We start from the raw sequence: 23074 nt of genomic DNA on the forward strand, positions 1-23074 counted from the left end.
TTGGTTCTTGAAAATAAATTAAATAACATAGGTATGATGGTTAATTTCAGGTGTCTACTTGACTGGGCTAAAGGATGCCCAGATAGCTGGTAAAACATTATTTTGGGGGGTGTCTGTGAAGGTGTTTTTGGGAGATATTAGCATTTGAATGGGCAGACTGAGTAACGATCACTCTCCCCAATGTGGGTGGGCATCATCCAATCCTTTGAGGGCCCAAGTAGAACAAAAAAGCAGAGGAAGGGTGAATTTGCTCTCTTAAGTTGGCTTGTGACATCAATCTTCTGCCCTGGCACATTGGCATTCCTGGTTCTGGGGCCATTGGACTCAGACTGAATCACACTACTGGCTTCCCTTGTCCTCTAGCCTGCCAAAGGCAAATTGTAGGACTTTTCAGCCTCCAGAATTGTGTGAGCCAATTCCTATAATAAATTTCCTCATAGACAGATAGATGGATAGGCAGGCAGACAGACAGCCTACTGATGGTGTTTCTCTAGAGAAACCTAATGCAATGATGAAATACATGTTAGTAATGATCATTATTTTTGCTGGAAAACATGTTTGAAGTGGAAGAATGTTCTTTCTTGATTTATTGGTCTTCCTAAGTGAGCTAACATAGCTGAGCTCAAGGTTTTTAAGACTACTTGCTCTTCTGCTCATCTAAGAAGGAAATGAATCAGAGAGATAAGACTCCTGCTTCACATGTAAGAGTTTTACGGGATAGTGACCAGTGATAAATGTGTTATTCTCTAACTATCAGGAGTTGGAGGGAAGCAGGAAGATGAGACAATTAAAAATATGAGCCCCTAAACAGATTGGGGCTACTGCAGCTGGCTTACATCCAGCTCATCAGAATGATATCTTAGATCTAGCCCTGCTCCTCCAGCTCTCTCCAGGACCAGGCACACAAACCCAACCAAATGAACTCTGGTCCACAAAGAGACACTAACATTATGTGTCACAACCACATCTGCTCCAGGAAATATTTCATGACCCATAAAAGTCCTCCATCTTGGGGGCCAGGAAGGGAAAGTGCAATGGCTAAGTGACAAATTTCTCTTTTGGTTTGCGGCCACGTCTTAGTCAGTCTGGCTGCTATAACATGCATTTCTTATAATTCTGGAGTCTGGAAGTCCTAGATCAGGGTACCAGGTTCTTGGTGAGGGTCGTTTTCCTGGTTTAAAGATGGCCCCTCTTTATTGCTGTACCCTCACATGATGTATGTGTGGAGATATACACACCCACACACAGAGAGAGAGAGAGAGAGAGAGAGAGAGAGAGAGAGAGAGAGAAAGCGCATGAGCTCTGGTCTCTTTATCTTTTTATAAAGGCATTAATCTCATTCATGAGGGCTCTGACCTCATGACCTAATTACCTCCCAAAGGCCATACCGCTAAACACATTGAGAACTTAGGCTTCAACATACAAATTTTGAAAGGTACAAACATTCACTCCACAGCAAGCCATGAAACCAAAAATGCTTTTATATTCTGGTTTTACACGTAGAGTATTAAAGACAGCTTCGTGCACATGAACCACACAGGATAACAGAAGTTGAAGTGTGTGGTTTTGACTTGTAAAGTTATTCCATACAAGACATTTTGCTGTTTTTTGAGTTAAAGCAAGGCTATCCTATAATTTTCAATGAAGAATTTTGCATACTTCTATTAATGCTTGACATTCTAAAGCCACGAAACACACTTTCCATCCCTCCAGTCTCCCCAACTGTCTACTTGCTGTCCCTTAAACATACTGAACTCATTCCTGACTCCAAAATTTAGCTCCTTAGTGTTCCATTCCCCATGTGAAACACTTTCATCTTTGCATATTCAAACTTATCTAACCTTCACATTCTGTCCCAAGCCCCATCTTATATTTAGATGTTAAGACCTCTCCAATTCCTGCCATCTCCAGTCACTTTGCTTACAACTGTGTATATTCCAAAAGAGTTAATGTATTCTATGTGCCAGGAAGTGTGCTGGGCACTGGAGATGCAGCAGTGAACAAAACAATGAGTGGTAAACAAGGCAGAGGAACAATCAGACAAAAATTGAAAAGATATTTCTATAGCAAAAGGTATTACGGCAAGATTACCAAGACAGACTATCAGAATGAGAAGAGATCTCACCAGGTTTCCTGAGACCTGGGGTGATGCTAGATTGGGTCAGACCTCACTGTGAGCTGTCCTGGGAAAGAATCAAGGTTTGAGACTAGTAGTTACCACCACCCAATGCAGTGTAGATAGAAATAAACCAGTATACACACAGTGTATTGTGGATAAATCTGGAGTTATGCAAAGCCTATCCTCTCCTCTCAAGATTTAGTGTACTGTATCATTAATGACACACTTCTTTGCCTCCTTTATAAAATGAACAGGTCTTTTTAAGTTCTGGTAGTTATGGCTCTTTCAATATATCATATCAATGCTATCTTTCGTCTTGCAGCATAAAGTGAATTTTGAAGTGTTTTATTCTGATGATGTCCCTTGAAAGATATCCACTTGTTAAGTATCTCTCATGTAATTTTCCATCTAAAGTCCATCATCTGTAGACAGAAGTGAGGACAGCACAGTTGGAAAGAGGCCTAAAGCTGTTATTTTAAACAAATAGCTAGTTACAAGTGCTGGTGAGGGAGAGCTTTTCCATTTGTCTTTTCATACACAGACTAGCTTGTCACTGCAGCATTTGTGTCCCTAATCTGATTAGCTAGAGGGGTGTCCAGAAATCCCCTAGCTATAATGGCCACTTGCAAACTCCAAATACATCAAAACAATGATTAATAAAATATATCTATAAGCGTGTTTACAGTCGCAGGGGGTTAAGAGAGAAATGAAATAGCAGCTATTGCAAACTCCTTTCCCCTGGAATTCATAATTTATTTACCTTGTCTGTCCTGTTCCCGGTGTGGCTACAATCAATCGCATTCAATGTCAACTTCTAGTACAACAGTCTACTGTGCCTGCACTTCTAGCTCTATACACTAAAAATTCTACGAACACTTTTAAGAAAACATCAGCATCTGCATGTGAGTTATCCAGGTGAAATATAATTGTTACTAGAAAACGATATGGGGGGCTAACCTTCCCTGTAAAAGTGTCCTTAAAGAGAAGTATATTAATCAGGGTAGGCTAAGTGAGGAAAGAACCCCAAAACCTCAATGACTTAATATAATCAATAATTAGTTCTCATTTATGCCAAATGTAATGTGGATATTCCTGGTCTGGCTGTTCTCCTGTGTGGCTATCCTCTAAGCACAAACTAAGGGATCCAGGTTCCTTCCAACTTTCACTGCTTGCAACTGCAACATGACATGCCACTATTTTCATGGAATAATAAGAGTGTAGGCACGGCCTGCCAAAAATTGAACCACCTCTTCCAAAGTAACACACAATAATTTAGGTTCACATTAAACAAGCCAGAAATAGTCAAAGGCCTCACTTTGATTCAAGAGCCTTGGGAGATGTAAACCCAGCTCAATGGCATTCAACCTCATGGAAGGGGAATGCCAAGTTGCTGGTGATCAGCTCACCATCTCTGTCCTGAGGACCTAATGTAGACATCTGTTTTTAAAAACACACACACATGATCTACCATTCTCAACGCCTACCAATCCTCCAGGAGATTACCAATGCATGGCTCCTAAGTCCTCACAGTGATACAGTCCTGGTTTAAAGGCAGGGGCTTAGGAGGCCAACAAACCTAGATTCAAATTCTAACCCATCACTTAGCAGTGGTGTGACCTTGTGCAGATAACATATCCCTTCTCTGCTTCACCTGAACAATGGAGATAACCATCATATTTTATCCACAGGGTTGTTGTGAAAATTAAATGATGGGGTCTGTCGATAAAGATACCCCAAAAATGAGAACAAAGGTTATTTAATTAGAACTTGATTTAACAAGGAGTCAGCCACTGTCACTTGCATTTGGCAGAGTCAAAGTCAGGCAGGGAATGAGAAAACTTAATAGTGAAAAAAGGGAAGGTGTCAGGTGTGCTTTGATTGGAGGCTGCTGGCATGGGGAAGCTGGAGATGGGCTAACCAGGAGCAGACATCTTAAGAGATTGGCTTGCGAACAATATTGGACTTTCTCTGCTTGATCCTGAGCGGTAACTGGCAAAAATTAGGGGAGCAGACAGTCACTAACCAAGTCCTGACAATAACAGGATGATGCTACAGAAGTTGTGGTTTGGTGTCCCGGATTGGTGGCTGTGGAGTTCGTGAGTCAGTGTTCTGCTGTCATACATGGTCTGGCCTTTGTCCCTCTGCATGCTGAGTCTCTCATGAGCTACTATTTTTTCCAAATTGGATGGTGGGTCTACTCTTCTTTCACGCAGACAAAGGTGACCTTCCCAGTTCTCCACTCCTATGGAAGAACTTTAATCAGAATTTTTATGTTCTTAGGCCCTCCTGTTAAGGGATGAGAGGCAGGGAAAGTACAAGACAATAGCTTTAAATTCTGTGCAGTCTGGCAAAGCCAGGTCTACCACTAAGCTACACTGCACAGAGCAAATCTCTCCACAGCCAGGTGAAGCCACTATTAAAGAGCAATAGTGTGCTCTACAGTGCTGTGAACGAACGGGTTTTCCAGGATGCTGGAGAGCTGAGGGTAGAGAAAGAGTGCTCAGAATTGCCTACACACCAATTGCCTTTTCCCCCAGGTGAGAATGGAACGCTCTGACCTGACTTTGGCTCAACAACCAGCAGAGCCTAAAGTCTGCAAATATCTCCTTGAAGAATTAAGTACAGAGATTTTATTGATGTGTAGATTCGTCATAAATGGTGATGAAAGGCACAATATAAAGTGACTCTGACCCAACAGAAACTCAAGCTTCTTGGATCCTGCAAGATCTTACCTTACATGGATAATGTTACCAGTAGTTACATGTCCCCACCTCACCCATTAGAGACTCTGGGGTCCAAGTGAAATGGCAGGAAGATATTCTGCAGCTGCTTTTGCTCTGTGTAGTCATATCGCTTCTGCTAAGTTTCTGTATCCTTGACTAAGTCTCAAACTTACAGTGTGTGTGTGTGTGTGTGTGTGTGTGTGTGTGTGTGTACATGCACACTTGCACTCCAGGGTTTGGATGCTTTTTAGCACTAAAACATAGACCACTTGAAATTATGTAGGTGTCCTGGCTCAGACCACAGGTGGTGGCCAGTCTCAGCCAAAAGCCTCAAAAGAGATGTGTAGCACATTCGAAGAAAGCAACCAGGACAAAGCGAGACTTAAATAAATGACACATGAGAATGAATAGTTAAAGAATGAAAGGAAGGAAGGAACTAGGGATGTTAAAACTGGAAAAATTGAGTTCCTGCTAATAGCATCATCCAAAAATTGAATGTGTTTTCCCTGGATTGGCAGGAGGTAAACTAGTTAAGTCTCTATCCCTGGACATATTTGAGCAAATATAACAATACTATGTTTGAAATGTTAATTGACTCCTTCTGCCCACCTCTAAGACTTTTCTTTGCCCTGGTAGCCCTCGATTCTTTACAAGCAGCCAAGTTGCCAGTCCTCATTGCCTCTGGGAAGGGATGAGCACAAAGCAGAGGAAAATGGAGCCCTTTCTTACCTTTGTATTCCAAAGCCTAGACTCTTCAGGGAATGAGAAGGGGAAAAAAATCTCCTACTACACTAGAAACCAAAATCCTGCTCTGAGGTAGAAGTTGAAGACAGACTTAGAGGTTTTGAACTCAGAGTCTGTGAAGCTCAGGATAACAGCATTTACCTGGAGAGACCCTGTAGGCAAGAACCAAGTCAACATTTGCAAATGGTCCAAATTTCCTTGGAACAAGGTCCATACATTGCCTGTGCCTCAGGGTGCTGCATTTTGACTGCTTCAGTACTTCAAGTACCTGGATGCTTGCCTGGGAGGCAAGAAGCATGAGAGGGGCAAGACTTCGCACAGCCCCTGGAAGACTCACCTCATGAAGGAAACTCACTCCCACTACAGCCTCACAGCAGCTCAGATGCTTTAGACTTCAGAGATTAAAGGGTGGAGAGTGGAACGCTAAGCACCTAGCAAGATGAATTTGGTGATAAAAGACCTAACTACTACGCTTCGGCAGAGTTGAAGAGACCAACCTCACATCCCCCTGGGCCAGGAAAGTAGAAAATTACACACAGACTGAATGATCACTTGGCATGGGGTTATGTAGAGGAAATCAGATTAGGAGTCTGTGTTAGTTGGGGTTTTCCAGAGAAACAGAACCAATAAGGCGTGTGTGTGTGTGTGTGTGTGTGTGTAAAGGCACTTATTACAAAGAACTTGCTTGTGTGATTATGAATGCTGAAAAGTCCTAACAGCTGCAGGGTGAGTCGGCAAGCTCAGAGACCCAGAGGAAATGAGGATATAGTTACAGTCTCAGTTCAAAGGCCTGTGAATCAGAAGAGCTGATGGTGTAGTTCCAGTTGGAAGGTCAGCAGGTTCAAGACTCAGGAAGAGCTGATGTTTCAGTTCAAGTCCAAGTTCTAACGCAGTCAAGCAGGAGGAAGTCTCTCTTACTTGGGGGAGGGTCAGGCTGTTTTTGTTCTATTACAGGCCTTCAACTGCTTGGATGAGGCCCATCTATGTTAGAGGACAATCTGCTTTCTTCAGTCTATAGATTCAAATACTAATCTCTTCCAGAAATACCCTCACAGACACGCCCAGAGTAATGTTTGACCAACTTTCTGGGTACTCTGTGGCCTAGTCAAGTTGACTTGTAAAATTAACCATCAACAGGGTCTCAATGGGATGATGATGAAGTCCTTTCCAAACATAGATCTAGGGTGTTTTATCAGGAGGGGATACAGGCATCCAGAACTTGGAATAAAAGGAAAAGCATGGGGGAAGGCTTATTTATGTTTGCCTTATGCTGCTGATGTTTCCTTTAGGAATAGTTCAGTGTAGCCAGTCTGTGTTGATCTTCAGTGGAGCATCCAGCTACGGCATAAGTGCTTTGCACAATTTTGTAGTTAAATCCATGTTATTTATCTAGCATAAAACCGATTTTTTAGAGACATAAATAGCAAAAATTTTCCAAGGCTATAAAAATTGTTCTTCCAACTTTCCTGATAACCTGATCTTCTGGACCCAGTCAAGTCAGTACAACGTGGTGATTAAAATCACATGTTCTAGAATATACAGGCCCAGATTCAAACCCCGGCTCTGCCAAGACATTCACAATGAACTTCAGCAAATTATTTAAAATGTTTGAACATCAGTTTCCACATCTACAAACGTGAAGATAGTGACACTGCTTACACTTATTAAATCAGAAGGTGCCAGTAAATAATTTAGCACTGTATTTGCCACAGGCCAAATGCTTAAGATGTATTAGAAGTGGTTATAATACCTTGGATGGAGTTCTTTAAAATGTGCTGCCAGCATTGCCCTGAAATCTTTAAAAAAAACTCTTCCTCTACTTATCCTTTCTCTTCCTCTTGCATCCCATAACTTAACTATCCACAACAACTACCACGGATTTTCAAGGTTAGCAGATAGATTTCTGGCTGAAATACTGGATGATAATTTCTCCAGAAACCCAGGAAGCCTATTTACGATGGGCAGGTATTTGACTTGCATCCCCGAAAGGTGGAAACCAGAGAACAAAGATAAATAATCCTATTTCTTCCTTCAAATTAAAGCTGTGTGTGCATGCATGTGCACCAGAAAATACTGACTTAATCAGAAGCATTCAATTAAGATTAGAAAGAGTCAAATACAGCCTCAGCAGCCTCAGAACTGAGGCAAGCACAGTAAACAAGCAGTTATTTCTACAAAATCCAACCTCATGACAATGTTCAGTATCACTGATGTGTGGATATGAGCAATTCCAGAAAGTAGAATACTTGTACCATTTAACAATAATGCAAATGTTCTCTCCTTTACTATGTTGCTTCACCTCTAGCTGTGAGTCCAGAATTTTTCAGAGAGAAGACAAGATGTTGCCTTGACTACTTTTAAAGATAGATTTCTAGATGCAAATACATTTCTAGATGCAAATTTTCAGTCACATTAAAAAAAAAAAAAAAGGCAGGTCAGCTATAGTCTATTATTATTTTAAACTACACTGGTTTCAGCCAATGGTTTCAAGAGGTAGATGACTTTGAGAGGATAGTTTCTTTAGAGAAAGTTTCACAGACATAATCAGTCAAGGAGATACCACATGACTGAATTGTCCTTATTCCATAGGGAAAGAGTACCTTTGTGCACAAGATATTTTGAACAAATATCTCTCATATATATGAAAGATATTTCTATTTGTGATATGATTTCTTTCTATATACATATTTTTTCTATTAAATACATATGGTGAAATTTTATCTATAATAAAACAAAAATCCTATCATCTCTTGGTAAGAAATTATGTCAAAATGAGAATGTCATTAGTCTTCAGGAAGGTCAAATTAAACCTCACTGCGCTACTCCAACACACACATTAGAATGGTAAAGTTAAAAACAAACAAAAAAAAACAAAAAACCTCAGACTATACCAAGCACTGGAAAGGATATGGAGGAAATGGAACTCTCACGTGCTTGTGATAGAAATACGAAAGGGTACAATCACTTTGGAAAACTATTTGGTGCCATGTGTGGTTACTCATGCCTGTAATCCCAGCACTTTCAAAGGCTGAGGTGGGCGGATTACCTGAGGTCAGGAGTTTGAGAACAGCCTGGCCAATATGGCAAAATACCATTTCTACTAAACACACACACACACACACACACACACACACACACACACACACACAAATTAGCTTCGCGTGGTAGCATGTGCCTGTAGTCCCAGCTACTCAGGAGGTTGAGGCAGAAGGATCGCTTGAACCCAGGAGATGGAGGTTGCGGTGAGCCGAGATCGTGCCACTGTACTCCAGCCTGGGTGACAGAGCAAGACTCCATCTCAAAACAAAACAAAACAAAATTATTTGGCAGCTTCTTACAAAATTAAACATACAACTGCCATAGAACCCAGGTATTCCACTCCTAGGAATTTAGTGAAGAGAAACAAATATATATGTTCACATGCAGACGTCACATGAATGTTCATAGCAGCTTTATTTATAATGGCAAAAAACTAGGAACAACCCACACCAACATCAAATAAATGGGTAAACCAATTGTAGCATATCCATACAGTGAAGTGGTACTCAGCTACAAAAAGGAACAAATTATTGATACATGCAAAATGGATAAATCTCAAAATCACTACACCATGTGAAAGAAGTTATATGATAAAAGAGTATATATTTTTCCATTTATATAAAATTGTAGAAAATTCAAACATTAATTTAGAGTGGCAGGAAACGGATCAGAGATGTTGTCTGGGAAGGTTTTGGAGGGAGGAATGGATTCCAAATAGGCACAAGGAAATTGTGAGGGATGGTGGTGATGTTCATAGCAGCTTTATTTGTAATGGCAAAAAACTAGGAACAACCCAAATCAACATCAAACGAATGAACAAATTGGTGATATAGATAAAGATGGTGGTAATATAGATGTTTGTTTTCTAGATGTAGTGATGGTTTCATAAGTCAAATCTGAATTGTACACTTTAAATGTGCGTAGTTTATTGTACCTCATTTAGCTATCAAGTATAAAGACAAAAAACATCTTCTCCTTTGTGAATTTCTCTTCCTGTCTCTTATTTTGCTACACACACACACACACACACACACATACACACATACATATATACCTATTATATATGTGTGTATAAAATATATATATGATGCCCACTAACAGCATCTTCATTTCCCCTTGAGGAATATGCTTTCCTGATTCTCACTCCTTCATTTCCGCATTGTGGCAAGCAGGAAAGCCATGTAATTCAGTCTTGGCGAGAGGAGGATATCCTTCTAGCCAGTGTGATGGTTAAGAGACGAGCTGTACCCTAACCTGGGCCAATAAGATCAGACTAGGAAGTCCCGAATTAGGACTTCTCCAGATCACAGAGAAAGAGCCTGACTTAGTGTGTGAAAATGTAAGCATGGAACTGCAGGCGGACATCTGGCTCCACCAAGGGAAAGCCTGCCTAAAATGGAGCCAACACAGAGGAGAGATGGCACAATACTGTGTGAGCTGCTGAGTTCAGATGTGCCTGAAGGCAGACCTATCTCTGTACTTTCAGTTTTGCGGCCAATACATTTCACTTTTCATTAAGCCAATCTCAGCTGGGTTTTTTGTCACTTGCCATTATCTCTCCTCCCCCTGGCCAAAGAATGACGTGTGATGTCCACGGAAAAGTTTTACATATTTGGTAGTTTTCCCACCAATGAAAAATTGATAGGAATGCTTAAGTGATTTTAAAAACCCACTACTTAGCTCTTCTAAAATTATGGATGGTTGTAAATGAATAGATGATTTGACAAGCCAGAGGATGCTCATGGTATGGTCCCCTCTACTCAACGTATCTCAAGATAATCCTAGACAAGATGAAAACAAGAAGCAAAATAACTCTTATTAGCTGTGTGACTTTAGGCAAGTTGTTTAATCAGTCTGTTTCCTCATTTTAAGAGAAGGCTAATGGCAGTATCTACTTCTTGGGTTTTTAGGACAGTTACATTAAACCATGCACATAAAGTCCCTGTCCTAAGGTAAGTCCTCAATAAATAATTGTTGTATTACTCTTTCTAAGATGCTAGTAATCTTTACCTATACTGAAAAGGCCCAATGGTTCTCCCTTGTCTTAACAAAAATCCTATGCATTCTTCAAGTCCCACCACCTCCTCCAGGAAAATCTCCCTTGATTACTTCAATACACAATGTAGTGATTTCTTTTTTCTGGATTTCCAAACCATTTACTATAAATGTGTGTCTGATACTCCCATCTTATTTTGTTATAAACTGAATTTCCAGTCCTAGGCTGGAGCCAGTTCATATTAGATCTTTGGAGTTAATTATTAAATTTTCAGAAATTTTAAGAGATGATTATTAAATATCCCATTATTTAAAAATTAAATTACAGAAAATTATGATTAAATAAATTATATTAAAAACAAAGGCAATACTCAAAACATGATACTTTCCATTATTTGTATAACATTTATGGTATTTTGCTGTTATCTATGCTCTTGAAGTTATGTCTGTTATATGTATATAGAGGACACTATAAAATGGAGTGTACTGTGCATCTCTTTCTGGATTCAGTGTCATCATGTTGGCAACTTGTAACTTGCAATTGGTTATGGCAGGAGAATTCACACCTTAGAAATCCACAAATGCTGCAAATCAGGATTCCACATCCCTACTTTTCTTGGAGACATGGTCTCCGTCCCCAGGCTGGAGTGCAGTAGTGTGATCTCGGCTCACTGCAAGCTCCACCTCCTGGATTCAAGCTCCTCTCCTTCCTCAGACTCCCGAGTAGATGGGATTACAGGTGCACGCCACCAAGCCCAGGTTATTTTTGTATTTTTTAGTAGAGACGGAGTTTTACTGTGTTAGCCAGGCTGGTCTCGAACTCCTAACTTCAAGTGATCCGCCCACCTCGGACTCCCAATGTATGGGGATTACAGCTGTGAGCCACTATGCCCAGCCTCCACACCCCTACTTTCTGGTGCCAGTTGTTAAACATTTAGAGGCAAACCACTGATTTTAGCTTTTGCACATTTTAAATTGTTCCACTAGCTTCATTAGCTCTTTCATCATAGGAATGTTTCATATTTGTCTTTGCCCTCTGTGTTGTTCAACATATACAGTGGGTGCTCAACATTTTGCCACTTGATCGAAGCCTATAAAGAAGCAATCATCTCACAAAGACAGCTTTGCTATGTGCTATTAATCTATCTGACCTTATGCATTTAAAAATACCTCCACGCACACACAAAAACCTTGCAGGTCTATCACTGAGTTGTAAACAATGGGGAAAATGCCAAACATGAAAATAGAGTAAAAATATGACAATGGGACAGTCGAAGTGACCGCATACTGACACATCCTTACTCCCTAAGAAAGAGCTGAGATCGGCCGGGCGCGGTGGCTCAAGCCTGTAATCCCAGCACTTTGGGAGGCCAAGACGGGCGGATCACAAGGTCAGGAGATCGAGATCATCCTGGCTAACACGGTGAAACTCCATCCCTACTAAAAATACAAAAAAAAAAAAACTAGCCGGACGAGGTGGCGGGCGCCTGTAGTCCCAGCTACTCAGGAGGCTGAGGCAGGAGAATGGCATAAACCCGGGAGGCAGAGCTTGCAGTGAGCTGAGATCCGGCCACCGCACTCCAGCCTGGGCGACAGAGCGAGATTCCTTCTCAACAACAACAAAAAAAAAAAAAAAAAAGAAAGAGCTGAGATCAGTCAAACTCATGTCACAGGGAACTGGTCCAAAAAATCAGCAATGTCTCACCTAGAGAAGAGAAAAATGTAGGTGCACAGAGGGCAACAAAAGTGTCTTCAAATAGTTGAAAGGCTATTACAAAAGAAAAAGATTAGGTATGTTCTGTATTGCACTAGACAATAGTAACACCAGAGTCAATGTTTAGATGTTACAGAAAGACACATTTTTATATAACGAGGAAGGACTGTCCTACAAAGATGGCCCAAGGTGCAACGGTCAACCTCAGGAAGTAGGCAAATTCCTGCTCCAGTGTTACTCAAGTACAAGGTGTGGCATATAACAGCAATTTAACATTTTTACATGAATGAATGAGTGAATAGGCTGGCAGTGGTTCTCAACCGGGGCTACTAATTCTTCCTAAAAGGTGTTTGGAAATGCACTGAGGCACATAGTGAGAAGCAAAGATGTTAAACAACGCAGTGAAGGATGTCCTCACACAAGAAATTACCACCACACAAAATGCCAACAGCATGTCTATTGAGAAATACTGAGCTAGACAAATCCTGGAGGGAATGTTTTAGTTAAAGATCAACATTCAACCGTGAAGTAAGTGTTTATTGAGTGATCGGCAAGTTTCAAGCACATTGCTGAAACTTTAGGGTTAAAAGGTTGCACAAGATAGTTCCTTCTTACTAGAAGCTCGAGACTAATGGGAGAGAAAAAGTAACTAGTTTCAAGAGAGTGAAAAATGGCTAATCCAGAAATCTGGACAGGCACGGATAGGGCAGAGGGCTCCTTTAACTATTGGGGTGTGGGGCAGTTCAAAGGGTAGGGAGGCCTCTCAGAGGCCTTGAAGTTGGGTTTTATAGAATACATATAGGAATTTGCCAAGACAGAAGAAGAAATTCCAGATGGAGAAAACAGTAGGGGCTATGGAACAGAAGTGTGAGAAAACACGGCGCTAGAGGTCTGAGAAAGCAATCCATGTAGAAAAGAATTACTTTTGGAATAGTTACATTTGGGCAACTAGTATATTTTGGAAACATTCCCACACAGAACATACTATGAGAACCTAAGCACTGTTTGAGTGAAGCTTGAGTATAGGCAGTGTTGAAAAAGGAGACTGGGGAGTTGAGGACATGTTCTTTGCAACCCTGGGAATCTTTGACGTTTTAGAAGAGAGGGGAAGAGTTATCTCTGGGTTACCATAGGGTGAGCAGAGACCAAGGCCCTCATCTTACACCTCTCTCCTCCTTCTCTGCTCACTCTGCTCCAGCAACATGGGCTTGCTTTCTGCTGCTTGAGCTCACAGCTAAGCTTATTCTCCCATCAAAGTATTTGTGTGTGCTCTTCCCTCTAGGTAGAACATTCCTTCCCAACCTTGAGATCTCATTTCAGTAGCACCTCCTCAAAGAGGCCTTCTGTTGTCCACCCAATCTAAAGTAGCATCAACTGAAATGTTCACATTCTTTCACTTGATTATTGCTTGTCTTCACAACTGGAGTGCAAGTTCCATGAAAGCAAGACTGCCTCGGTCTTGTTACTTGTATAGTCCAGAACTATGGGTACCCCTAGACCATTTATTCACACCTGGCCATTTCATGCTATGACAGATAAGGAGGAAATGGACCAGAGGAGAGCACACATGGGACGGTTACGAGATTCCACACCACAGTCTATGAAGAAGCAGCTGCTGTCTGGTCCACCTAAAAACCTGAATGAGGCTAGAAAAAACTTGGAAACCATGTGCTTTGGGATAAAACGGCAGGGCCTGGGATATTCAGCCCCAGTAAAATGTACTCTAAGATGGTGTATCCTCTTTTCAAATGTCTGGAGGTATCACGTGGAAGGAGGACTGGAACTGCTATGGATGACCCAACAGGAGAAAGACCACAGGGTAGAAGACAAGTGAGAAAGTAAGATTTCAGCTCCACATGAGGAAAAGCAGTAACAGGCAAAGCGACAGTCGAAAGTTCACAAGGGCCTTTTAGAAAGTTCCAGGTTCCCATCAGCAGAGCTGTTTAAGCAGAAGCTGGCTAACCAATTCAATAGGGATGAAAAGTTCAAGCCTTAGGTGAGAGAGCAGACAAAATAACATTTGTATGTCACTAACTGCATGCCAGATGCCAGGAGCACTCGAAGTACATGACAAATATGAACTCATTTAATCCTTACAACAACCTGAGAAGGCAGGTGCTTCTGTCATCATTTTACAGCACAGACTAAGACACAGAAGTCAAATAACCTGACTGAGTTCACCTTGCCAGGAAATGGCAGAGCCAGCTTTTTAAATGACCTTTTATGTGTCCTCTAAATTTAATGTGTCCTCTAAATTTCACAGTAATTTTTTTATGCCTCAACTAGAAATGTGGTGCTATCCTATTTTTATCATCTCCAGGGAGAAAACTTTCCAAAATGTCCAAGTGTGACTGTCCAGCACCTTGGGGGCTCAGAGTGTAGGTGGCACATAACACTGTACTTCAATACTTGCATAGAACAGTCATTCTGAAAAGCTGTGCTGAATGAGGGACTCAGCCCTTGGTGTAGCACATATTTCTTTATTTTTATTGTCTATCTCCCCATAACCTTCAGATCCACAAGGAAAAGGATTTTTTTGTTATTGTTGACTGCTATGTCCCCAAGTGTTAAATAAATATTTGTTGAAAACGAAAAGAAAGGAAAGAAGAGAAGGAGGAAGAAAGTCAGTATCTTCAAGGATTCTCCACCTTGGACTCAGCACATGAGCTTCTTTGTGGGCCTTTTCATTTGAACATATCAAGAGAAAAACCACTAGGAGCCCAGATCTTAGACAAACTAAACATATAGCTTTTGTGGTTTTCAAAAGAATCCAGTGCAAACAGTCTGGTTTCTAGGTTAAAAGAAAAACAAAAACAAGCATTTTTCAAGCAAGGTAGCTGAAGCATAGATAAAAGTTTAGAGTACATCTCTGGGTTGCTGTCAAAATCCCTTTCTGATTAAATGCAATAAAAGAGAGTCGATACTAAAATGTTAATAAAATGCTGTTTTTCCCCTAGTCACTAGCATCTAATAAAGGTGTTTTGATCCTATTTATGAAATAAATTATATTACTTAGTACCCAAAGGTGCGATTTTGTCTGTGGGAGGTAATCATATTCTAATTTAATGACAGAGAGGAAAAATCATGCATGACTAAAATAACTATAACGCAGGCTATCCAGCTTTAAGAAGACTTGCATCTTGAAAGGGGCTACAGACATGCCAATGCTTGTTAAAGTATTAAAATTAACATGTTTAAATTTTTTCATTTACTATATATTCAGTGTGCCTTCTTCCAGATCCCATAAGCCCACACTATCTTTCTCATGAATATTTAATCTTTTTTTCCCTGGGAAGTCAAATCCACAACCACCCCTCCAGAAAAAGAACTGTAAACAAGGCTGAAGGGAAAAGTGAGACAGGGAGATGAGGCGAGAGCAATGCAAAAGGACAGATGGCTAAGAAAAGCAGAGCATCCTAGAGTCACCCTCAAAGGAAGAGAGAGACAATTAGAACCAGAAGGGAGCAGATTCATTTTGGAGGCATTTAAAGTTCTAATATCTTCCCCAAATGGAGAAATGGGTTCTACTTTGAGGCAAAGGGGAGGCTTATGAATACTTTATAATGTTTATATTAGACAGCCTATGTCAGCATGAATAGATTGCATCCTTTGGGTGAGTAAGCCACTCCCTGGTCAGCGGTTAGAAATTTTAAATGTCTTTCCCGAAGCAAACTTCCTGGGAGCAGTTGAGTCACCAACTAAGGAGATTTAGAGGCAGACAGAAAACCTTTAGTGGAGGAATAATGAACTACTTTGTATGCATCCATGAGGCCCCAAGAGTATAGGAGGCCTCCCAACAGGGTTGAGCAGAAAACCATTAGTGCAGCCACATTTTGAACTGTAGGAAGACAACTGGAGAAGAACCTAAAGCGTACACTCTCTCTTCAGCCACACCAACATCATTTTCTATCTTAAGCCGGGATGGCATGACTGGTACGTGATTTTGTAAGAAAAAAGTTATGGGTCAGCATGATTTATTAAAATTCTAATAACTAAATCAAAAATTCTGGTGAGAATTCCCTTGTCTAATACTTGGGCAACCATAACTAAGGCCATCCTGCTGTCCAAGCACATTTTTCTTTGAAGTGAGTAAGGGAAATGCTATGCCTGAGTTATAAAGGAAATACATGTTTTCCTATAAGATTGCTAAGGGCTAACTAAATTCTAGGCCTAATTAATTTCATTAAAATGACATTTAGTTTGAAAAATAGTTTATAGTTTCAGTTCCCCCAGAAGTAGATTAAGAGGTGGATATGAGAATGCAAGTGGGAGGCGATTTGGGGCAACTCCAGCAAAAACATGAGACAGGAAAAGGAAAGTGAGCTAATAAAAGGTTCACTGTCAATAAATTACCACAATGGGCAAGTGCAGTTTAATCTCACTGGGGAATTCTAGGAAGCGGCATAGAAAATGTGCCTCAAAACTTAACCCATCTGAGAGAGGAAGTATAGTCACATACCAACTCCCCATTATGGGATGCTGGGGGTGGGAAAAAGGCTTTAATTGTCCAGCACTTTCCAACCTGATGCCCGCCTGAGGGTGGAAGAGTGGGTGGTGGTTGAGGGAGAAAGCTGAGTGGGTTTCAGCAGCCACAGAAAGAATGTAAGGAAAAAGAAGCTGGTGCTTGCACCAGAAGTCAAGCCCCGTGTGCACTGAAATGGCAGAGATCTGGGGCAGCAAGAGCAGCTGCTTCTGCAGGAAGAAAAGTCAAAAAGGAAGCAAGTGCCAGCGGACTATAGTGAACTAGAAAACATGGGCTTTCAGTGTCGCTTGTAGATACTACCATTTGTTACAGGCTTCAACCAAACCAAAAAAAGTTACTCATATACCCCCAGCAGCTGCAGCCACACAACCACCACCACCACCCAGTGCCCAGAAAGCTTAGGTGGAAGACAGAGCTGGATTGTTCTGCTTAATAAGGGGAGCGGAACTTAAAGTGTCCTAAGAGAATCAAGGAAAGAAGACATGTCTAGGAGCCTGGGTACTGTGTGAAAGTTGAGGAAGGAAAGAAAAAAATCACCACCCCTCCTCTCCATTCTGCTCTAGGAAGAATAGCTATGTAGAAAAGACTGGAGAAAATAAACTTATAACAGACGAATTTTCATAGATTCTTGTTTCTTAATGTGAGACGCACATATGCATATACAATAAACTTCCTCTCCCCTGTATTCTTAAAAATCTTCAGTGCAAACTACATTATCCACTAACGCTTTGGTAGGAGGTGATTCTAGAGGCACTCGGAAAGTTGCCATGCTCTACATCTGAGGCAGGCGCTGACAAGGGGACAGTGCACATATCCCAGCTATATCCCTGTTCAAAGCACTAACACACCAGAGCTCTAAAACAAGTCACTCGTTCACTGATTCAGTCTCAGACGTACATTTTGGTATTTCCCCCTCCATGATCCCCCATTAGATGTTTTAAAAATTGATACCAGCATTGAACTATGACTTCTGCGGGTTAAAACCCCCAAAAGTTTTGATATATTGGGATAACCACATAGCTCAAATCAGTTAAAAACATGTATTAAGATTGCCACAGTCCCCACCACTCTTTTTGTTTCCCACACATTACACTTGCAGTGACTTTTTCTTTCCTAGCAAAAATGTGTCTAGCAAACATGGAAAACGGAAAACTACTGCTAGCCAGAGCACTGCATGATTCTAGAACAAAAGAGAATGTAAACTTCTCTGTGGAAATGAACGATCCTAAGTCTAAAACAAAAAGTGTGTGTTGTGTATGAAGTTTCTGGAGTCCTTGATTGACCTTTACGCTCAGAAAAGATTACTCTGATGGCACTTTTGTTTTAAATATTAATATTTGATTTTTCAGGTTATAAATTTAAAAGTCTAAAATAAATAAATTTAAAAGCCTACTTTTTCCTTAAGCTTCTCATTTCATTCAGCTTACAAATGTAATTCTGTTTATAATCTAGTAAAGTTTAGCAATTGCTTTTAAGGGTACTTAGAGGAATATTTAGCACCATTTATAAATAGTTAATTAAACCTCTTCAAACATTTTTAAATTCATGTATAAATTTAATATATTTGATTTCCTTTAAGTACTTCAATTGTCTGACTTTAAACCTTCCTAGGTAATTAAATAAATCTCTGAAATCAAATGAATTAAATTCATAAATATGGTGAATCAAATTCTTTTAAATATTCCAGCACTGTAGATCAATTTAGTAATATTTCAACCTAAAACCATACGCCTAAATCAATTACTCAATTACATATTTTATATTGGAATTATAAGGCTGATCTGTTTAACAGAACAAACTGTCTTAAGCATTACAAAAACTTAAATGCCAAATAAACACAGATTCATTTTTAACACAAAAGCATGTTGTGTTAGATTCTCTCAAATATTGCTGTATTTAAAACTTTACTCCTTTAACTGCCTAGTTGAAAGAGATGACTTCTTTTCCAACCAATGAACAGCACTGTTGATTTTGACCAAGTCACTAGAGTCTTCACAAAACTGATGGAGATCATGAGCCCTATTTATAGTCAATGTGAGGGACTTCAACCTCATGTTGGTGGTCATGTGACCTAATTCCTGAGATTTGAGTCACATTGTAACCAAACTGCAAATCAGATTAGAGTTGTTTGTAACTGTCACTCAGGTAGCTATACCACTTCACTGGATTGTACAGTTCTTCGGCTCCTAAAATATATAAATATCTGCCCTTTTAAATCTAAAAACCTTTGATATAAATGGAATAATACTCATTCTTTTTCTATATTTCCCAACTCTGCCCCACCCTATAATATCTGTTATGGACATTAAAATGATATTGTCCAAACAGATTCCTGACATTTCAAACAGATTTTGTCTATTTGGTCATGATGTCCAAGACAGTTCTACTGACAGTACTATGTGGAAAGACCACACCAAGTTCCCTCTATGTATCAGTTCCTGGTAGGTATCTGCTATGATCACCTCTGAGATACACCATACTATGAGTGTGGAAATCCAAAACCTGTTAATGTATGAATTTCAGGCAAACTGTATAAGCACTCAAATTAAAAATGAAAGGGGAGGTAGGGATATATTGTTTAATGACTGACTTTTTAGAGGTCACCAACCCTTAGAGAATCTGATAAATGTTATGAACCTTCTGCACAGAAACACACAAACCCTGTAGTTTATAATTTCCAGGATTTTGTGTTTCCCCTGACATTCACGAACAAATAACACGTTATAAAAAACAACAAAACCTTGGACTAGATGGATCTTTAAGGTCCTTTTCCCAACATGGTCCTGAAAACACAATCCATCAAAGTGACACATTACAGAGGAGATATCAGAAATTTGTTTTATAGGATTGGTTTTCGCAATGACTAATATAGAGAGCTCATCATAATCAAAGCAGAATAAAGTTCAATGGAAATTAAACAGACTAAATTTTCTTTCTTTTCCAAAATTTTTTGTAATTTGTCCTAATTTTCATTAACATGTATGTCAGAAGTAGGGCAGAGTGACAAAGTAACCTAGAAGGTTAGAAAAGATAATTTTATTCAGCTTGGAGAAGTGGTAGTGAAGGTAATTTTTATGATGGGTATTCCAAGTATGTAAAGGGCTTTTATACAATGAAAAATAATAAGCTTATTCTCCATCACTACTAAAGATAAAACATAATTTCAAGATAATAGAACGTTTTTGGGTTTTGTTTGTTTGGTTTTTGGATGAGTTACTTAAGATAATAATGGACACAACTTATCTGGAAATCACAACCTCCAGTGTTCCTCATTTGTCTGGGATTATTAAGGACTACTAAACAGCAAAAGGAAGAAGCACATGTTTTATGAATGAATGAATATGAATGAATGACCTCTTAATATTCCTTTCAAACTGATAAGTCGACATATTTAATTGCAGATTATGTAGTTTTTATATTTGTTTCAGCAGTTGTTTCATCTATACACTCTATGCTATTATATTTACTAAATAGAAATAATCCTATATCATATCATTATATATTTTAGAGTCTACATTTTATCTGCTAATATCAATTCTGTTGAGTTTAAATTCTCCATTGATAGCATAAGTTTAAAGAAAGAGTTATAGCTACTTTAGACTCTCTGTGGGCCCTCTATGTGCTAAAAGCTAAAGGCAAACTTCTAATATGTTTTACCTTGTGGAGTATTTTTGGAGGTTTAGTGGGTTTTGAAATTATTTTATCTGTAAAGCCCCCCACCAAAGCCAGGGCTCCTGCACTGAACACATTCAAGGCTTGGGTTTAGGCTGCCTGGCTCATAGAGTAACACAGAAAACAAAGCTCTCATGCATGAGGCCGTCAACAAAAGCAACACACTTTCTTTAAAGTTTCAGTTCAATAAATGTTTGCCTTACGGGAAAGATCTTTTTGCTTTTTGAGACTTTTTCACTCAAATGCCTTCCTTTTAAGTCATGTTTAAAAAAATATGCCTTTATTGTTGTTGCTAGAGATGGGACTCTCCAAGGTGCCTACAAAAACAATGAGGTTATAGTGAATTGAAAGACAAAAGGCTTGAACTCTATGACCTTGGGTAAGTCCTTACATCTCTATGGTAAGAGGTAATGAGAGTAAGGTATATAAAAACGAATAGACCTAAAACCATAAAAACCCTAGAAGAAAATCTAGGTAGTACCATTCAGGACATAGGCATGGGCAAGGACTTCATAACTAAAACACCAAAAGCAACGGCAACAAAAGCCAAAATTGACAAATGGGATCTAATTAAACTAAAGAGCTTCTGCACAGCAAAAGAAACTATCATCAGAGTGAACAGGCAACCTACAGAATGGGAGAAAATTTTTGCAATCTATCCATCTGACAAAGGGCTAATATCCAGAATCTACAAAGAACTCAACCAGATATACAAGAAAAAAACAAACAACCCCATCAAAAAGTGGGCAAAGGATATGAACAGACACTTCTCAAAAGAAGACATTTATGTGGCCAACAAACACGTGAAAAAAAGCTCATCATCACTGTTCATCACAGAAATGCAAATCAAAACCACAATGAGATACCATCTCACACCAGTTAGAATGGCGATCATTGAAAAGTAAGGAAACAACAGGTGCTGGAGAGGATGTGGAGAAATAGGAACGCTTTTACACTGTTGGCAGGAGTGTAAATTCCGTTGTGGACAAGAGTATGGTGATTCCTCAAGGATCTAGAACCAGAAATACCATTTGACCCAGCAATCCCATTACTGAATGTATACCCAAAGGATTATAAATCATTCTACTATAAAGACACATGCACATGTATGTTTATTGCAGCACTAGTCACAATAGCAAAGACTTGGAACCAACCCAAATGCCCATCAATGATAGACTGGATAAAGAAAATGTGGCACATATATAACAGGGAACACTAGGCAGCCATAAAAAAGGATGAGTTAATGTCCTTTGCAGGGACATAGATAAAGCTGGAAACCATCACTCTCAGCAAACTACACAGTAACAGAAAACCAAACACCACATGTTCTCACTCATAAGTGGAAGGTGAATAATAAGAATACATGGACACAGGGAGGGGAACATCACACACCAGGGCCTCTCAGGGGTCGGGGGCTAGGGAAGGGATAGCATTAGGAGAAATACCTAATGTAAATGACGAGTTGATGGGTGCAGCAAACCACCATGGCACATGTATACCTGTGTAACAAACCTGCACATTCTGCACATGTATCCCAGAACTTAAAGTATATATATTTTAAAAAGTGTAAAAAAAAATTGGACAGTGAGAATGGAGGGAGTAAATGTCTTCAGGAGTTGGGCAGCTACTATAAAAATGTGACTTTGGAGACTGCATGCTTCCTCTAATGGCATCCAAATCTGAATTTAAAAAAAAAAAATCAGCAAAAAAGACGTCCATAAGGTAGATTAAATCCGAGCATTCAGAGTCTGAGGTGTTTTTGTCCCCTCCTACGCTAACATTCCTGATCTATAAAGACGTTGGCAAATCTCCATGGATCTTCGCCTTGTAGAAAAAGTGGCCTAGAAGTAAAAATAACTTCTATGAAGTTCCTCAGTGCTGCTGTAACCAAACCTGTCAATATGTTAGTAAATGTTTCCATTTTGCCCTCACTTTCCTTAGGGCCAAGTCCCTTTTTTCAACACCGCATATTTTTCATAGAACACTCCAATTACCAATTGGGAAAAAATGCTTCCTATTTATGCTGAACTAAAACATGCCATATACTAGAACTTAAAGTCAGAATATGCAAATCCATAAAATAAAGCAAAATGACAAGTCACCACAGGAGATATATTTTAGTCCAATCATATATAAAATCCAGAAATTATGCTAAGTTGGCAATCGCTAAAAAAGGCATGTATTCCTCTAATCATTCATCCAATTATCCATTCATTTTTAAAATTCAGTCATCATATACTGCAGTCCTATTATGTGCTAGGCACTGAGGATAAAAAGATGAAGGAAACAGACACATCTTTCAAGGGGAAACTGCCTGGAATCTGACAGGAGACATGGTGTTGATCATAAGACAGTGTACGAGAGGATTACAGATGCTGTTCTGAGCAAAGAGAAGGGATACCTTGCTCACATAAGGGAGGAGATGGGAGCTCTAAAGGTTTCTTGAATAAAGAGTTTTAAATGATACGCAGGAGATAGCTGGGTAAAAAGAATAGTATTTTAAAGCTAATAGTTGTTTTTCACATATAACAACAAAACACAATCCCAGTATGTAAAAGTTTTCCATGTTTTTTATATCCATGGAA

This window comes from Rhinopithecus roxellana, chromosome 16, assembly GCF_007565055.1.
Source record: "Rhinopithecus roxellana isolate Shanxi Qingling chromosome 16, ASM756505v1, whole genome shotgun sequence".
Taxonomy (NCBI): Eukaryota; Metazoa; Chordata; class Mammalia; order Primates; family Cercopithecidae; genus Rhinopithecus; species Rhinopithecus roxellana.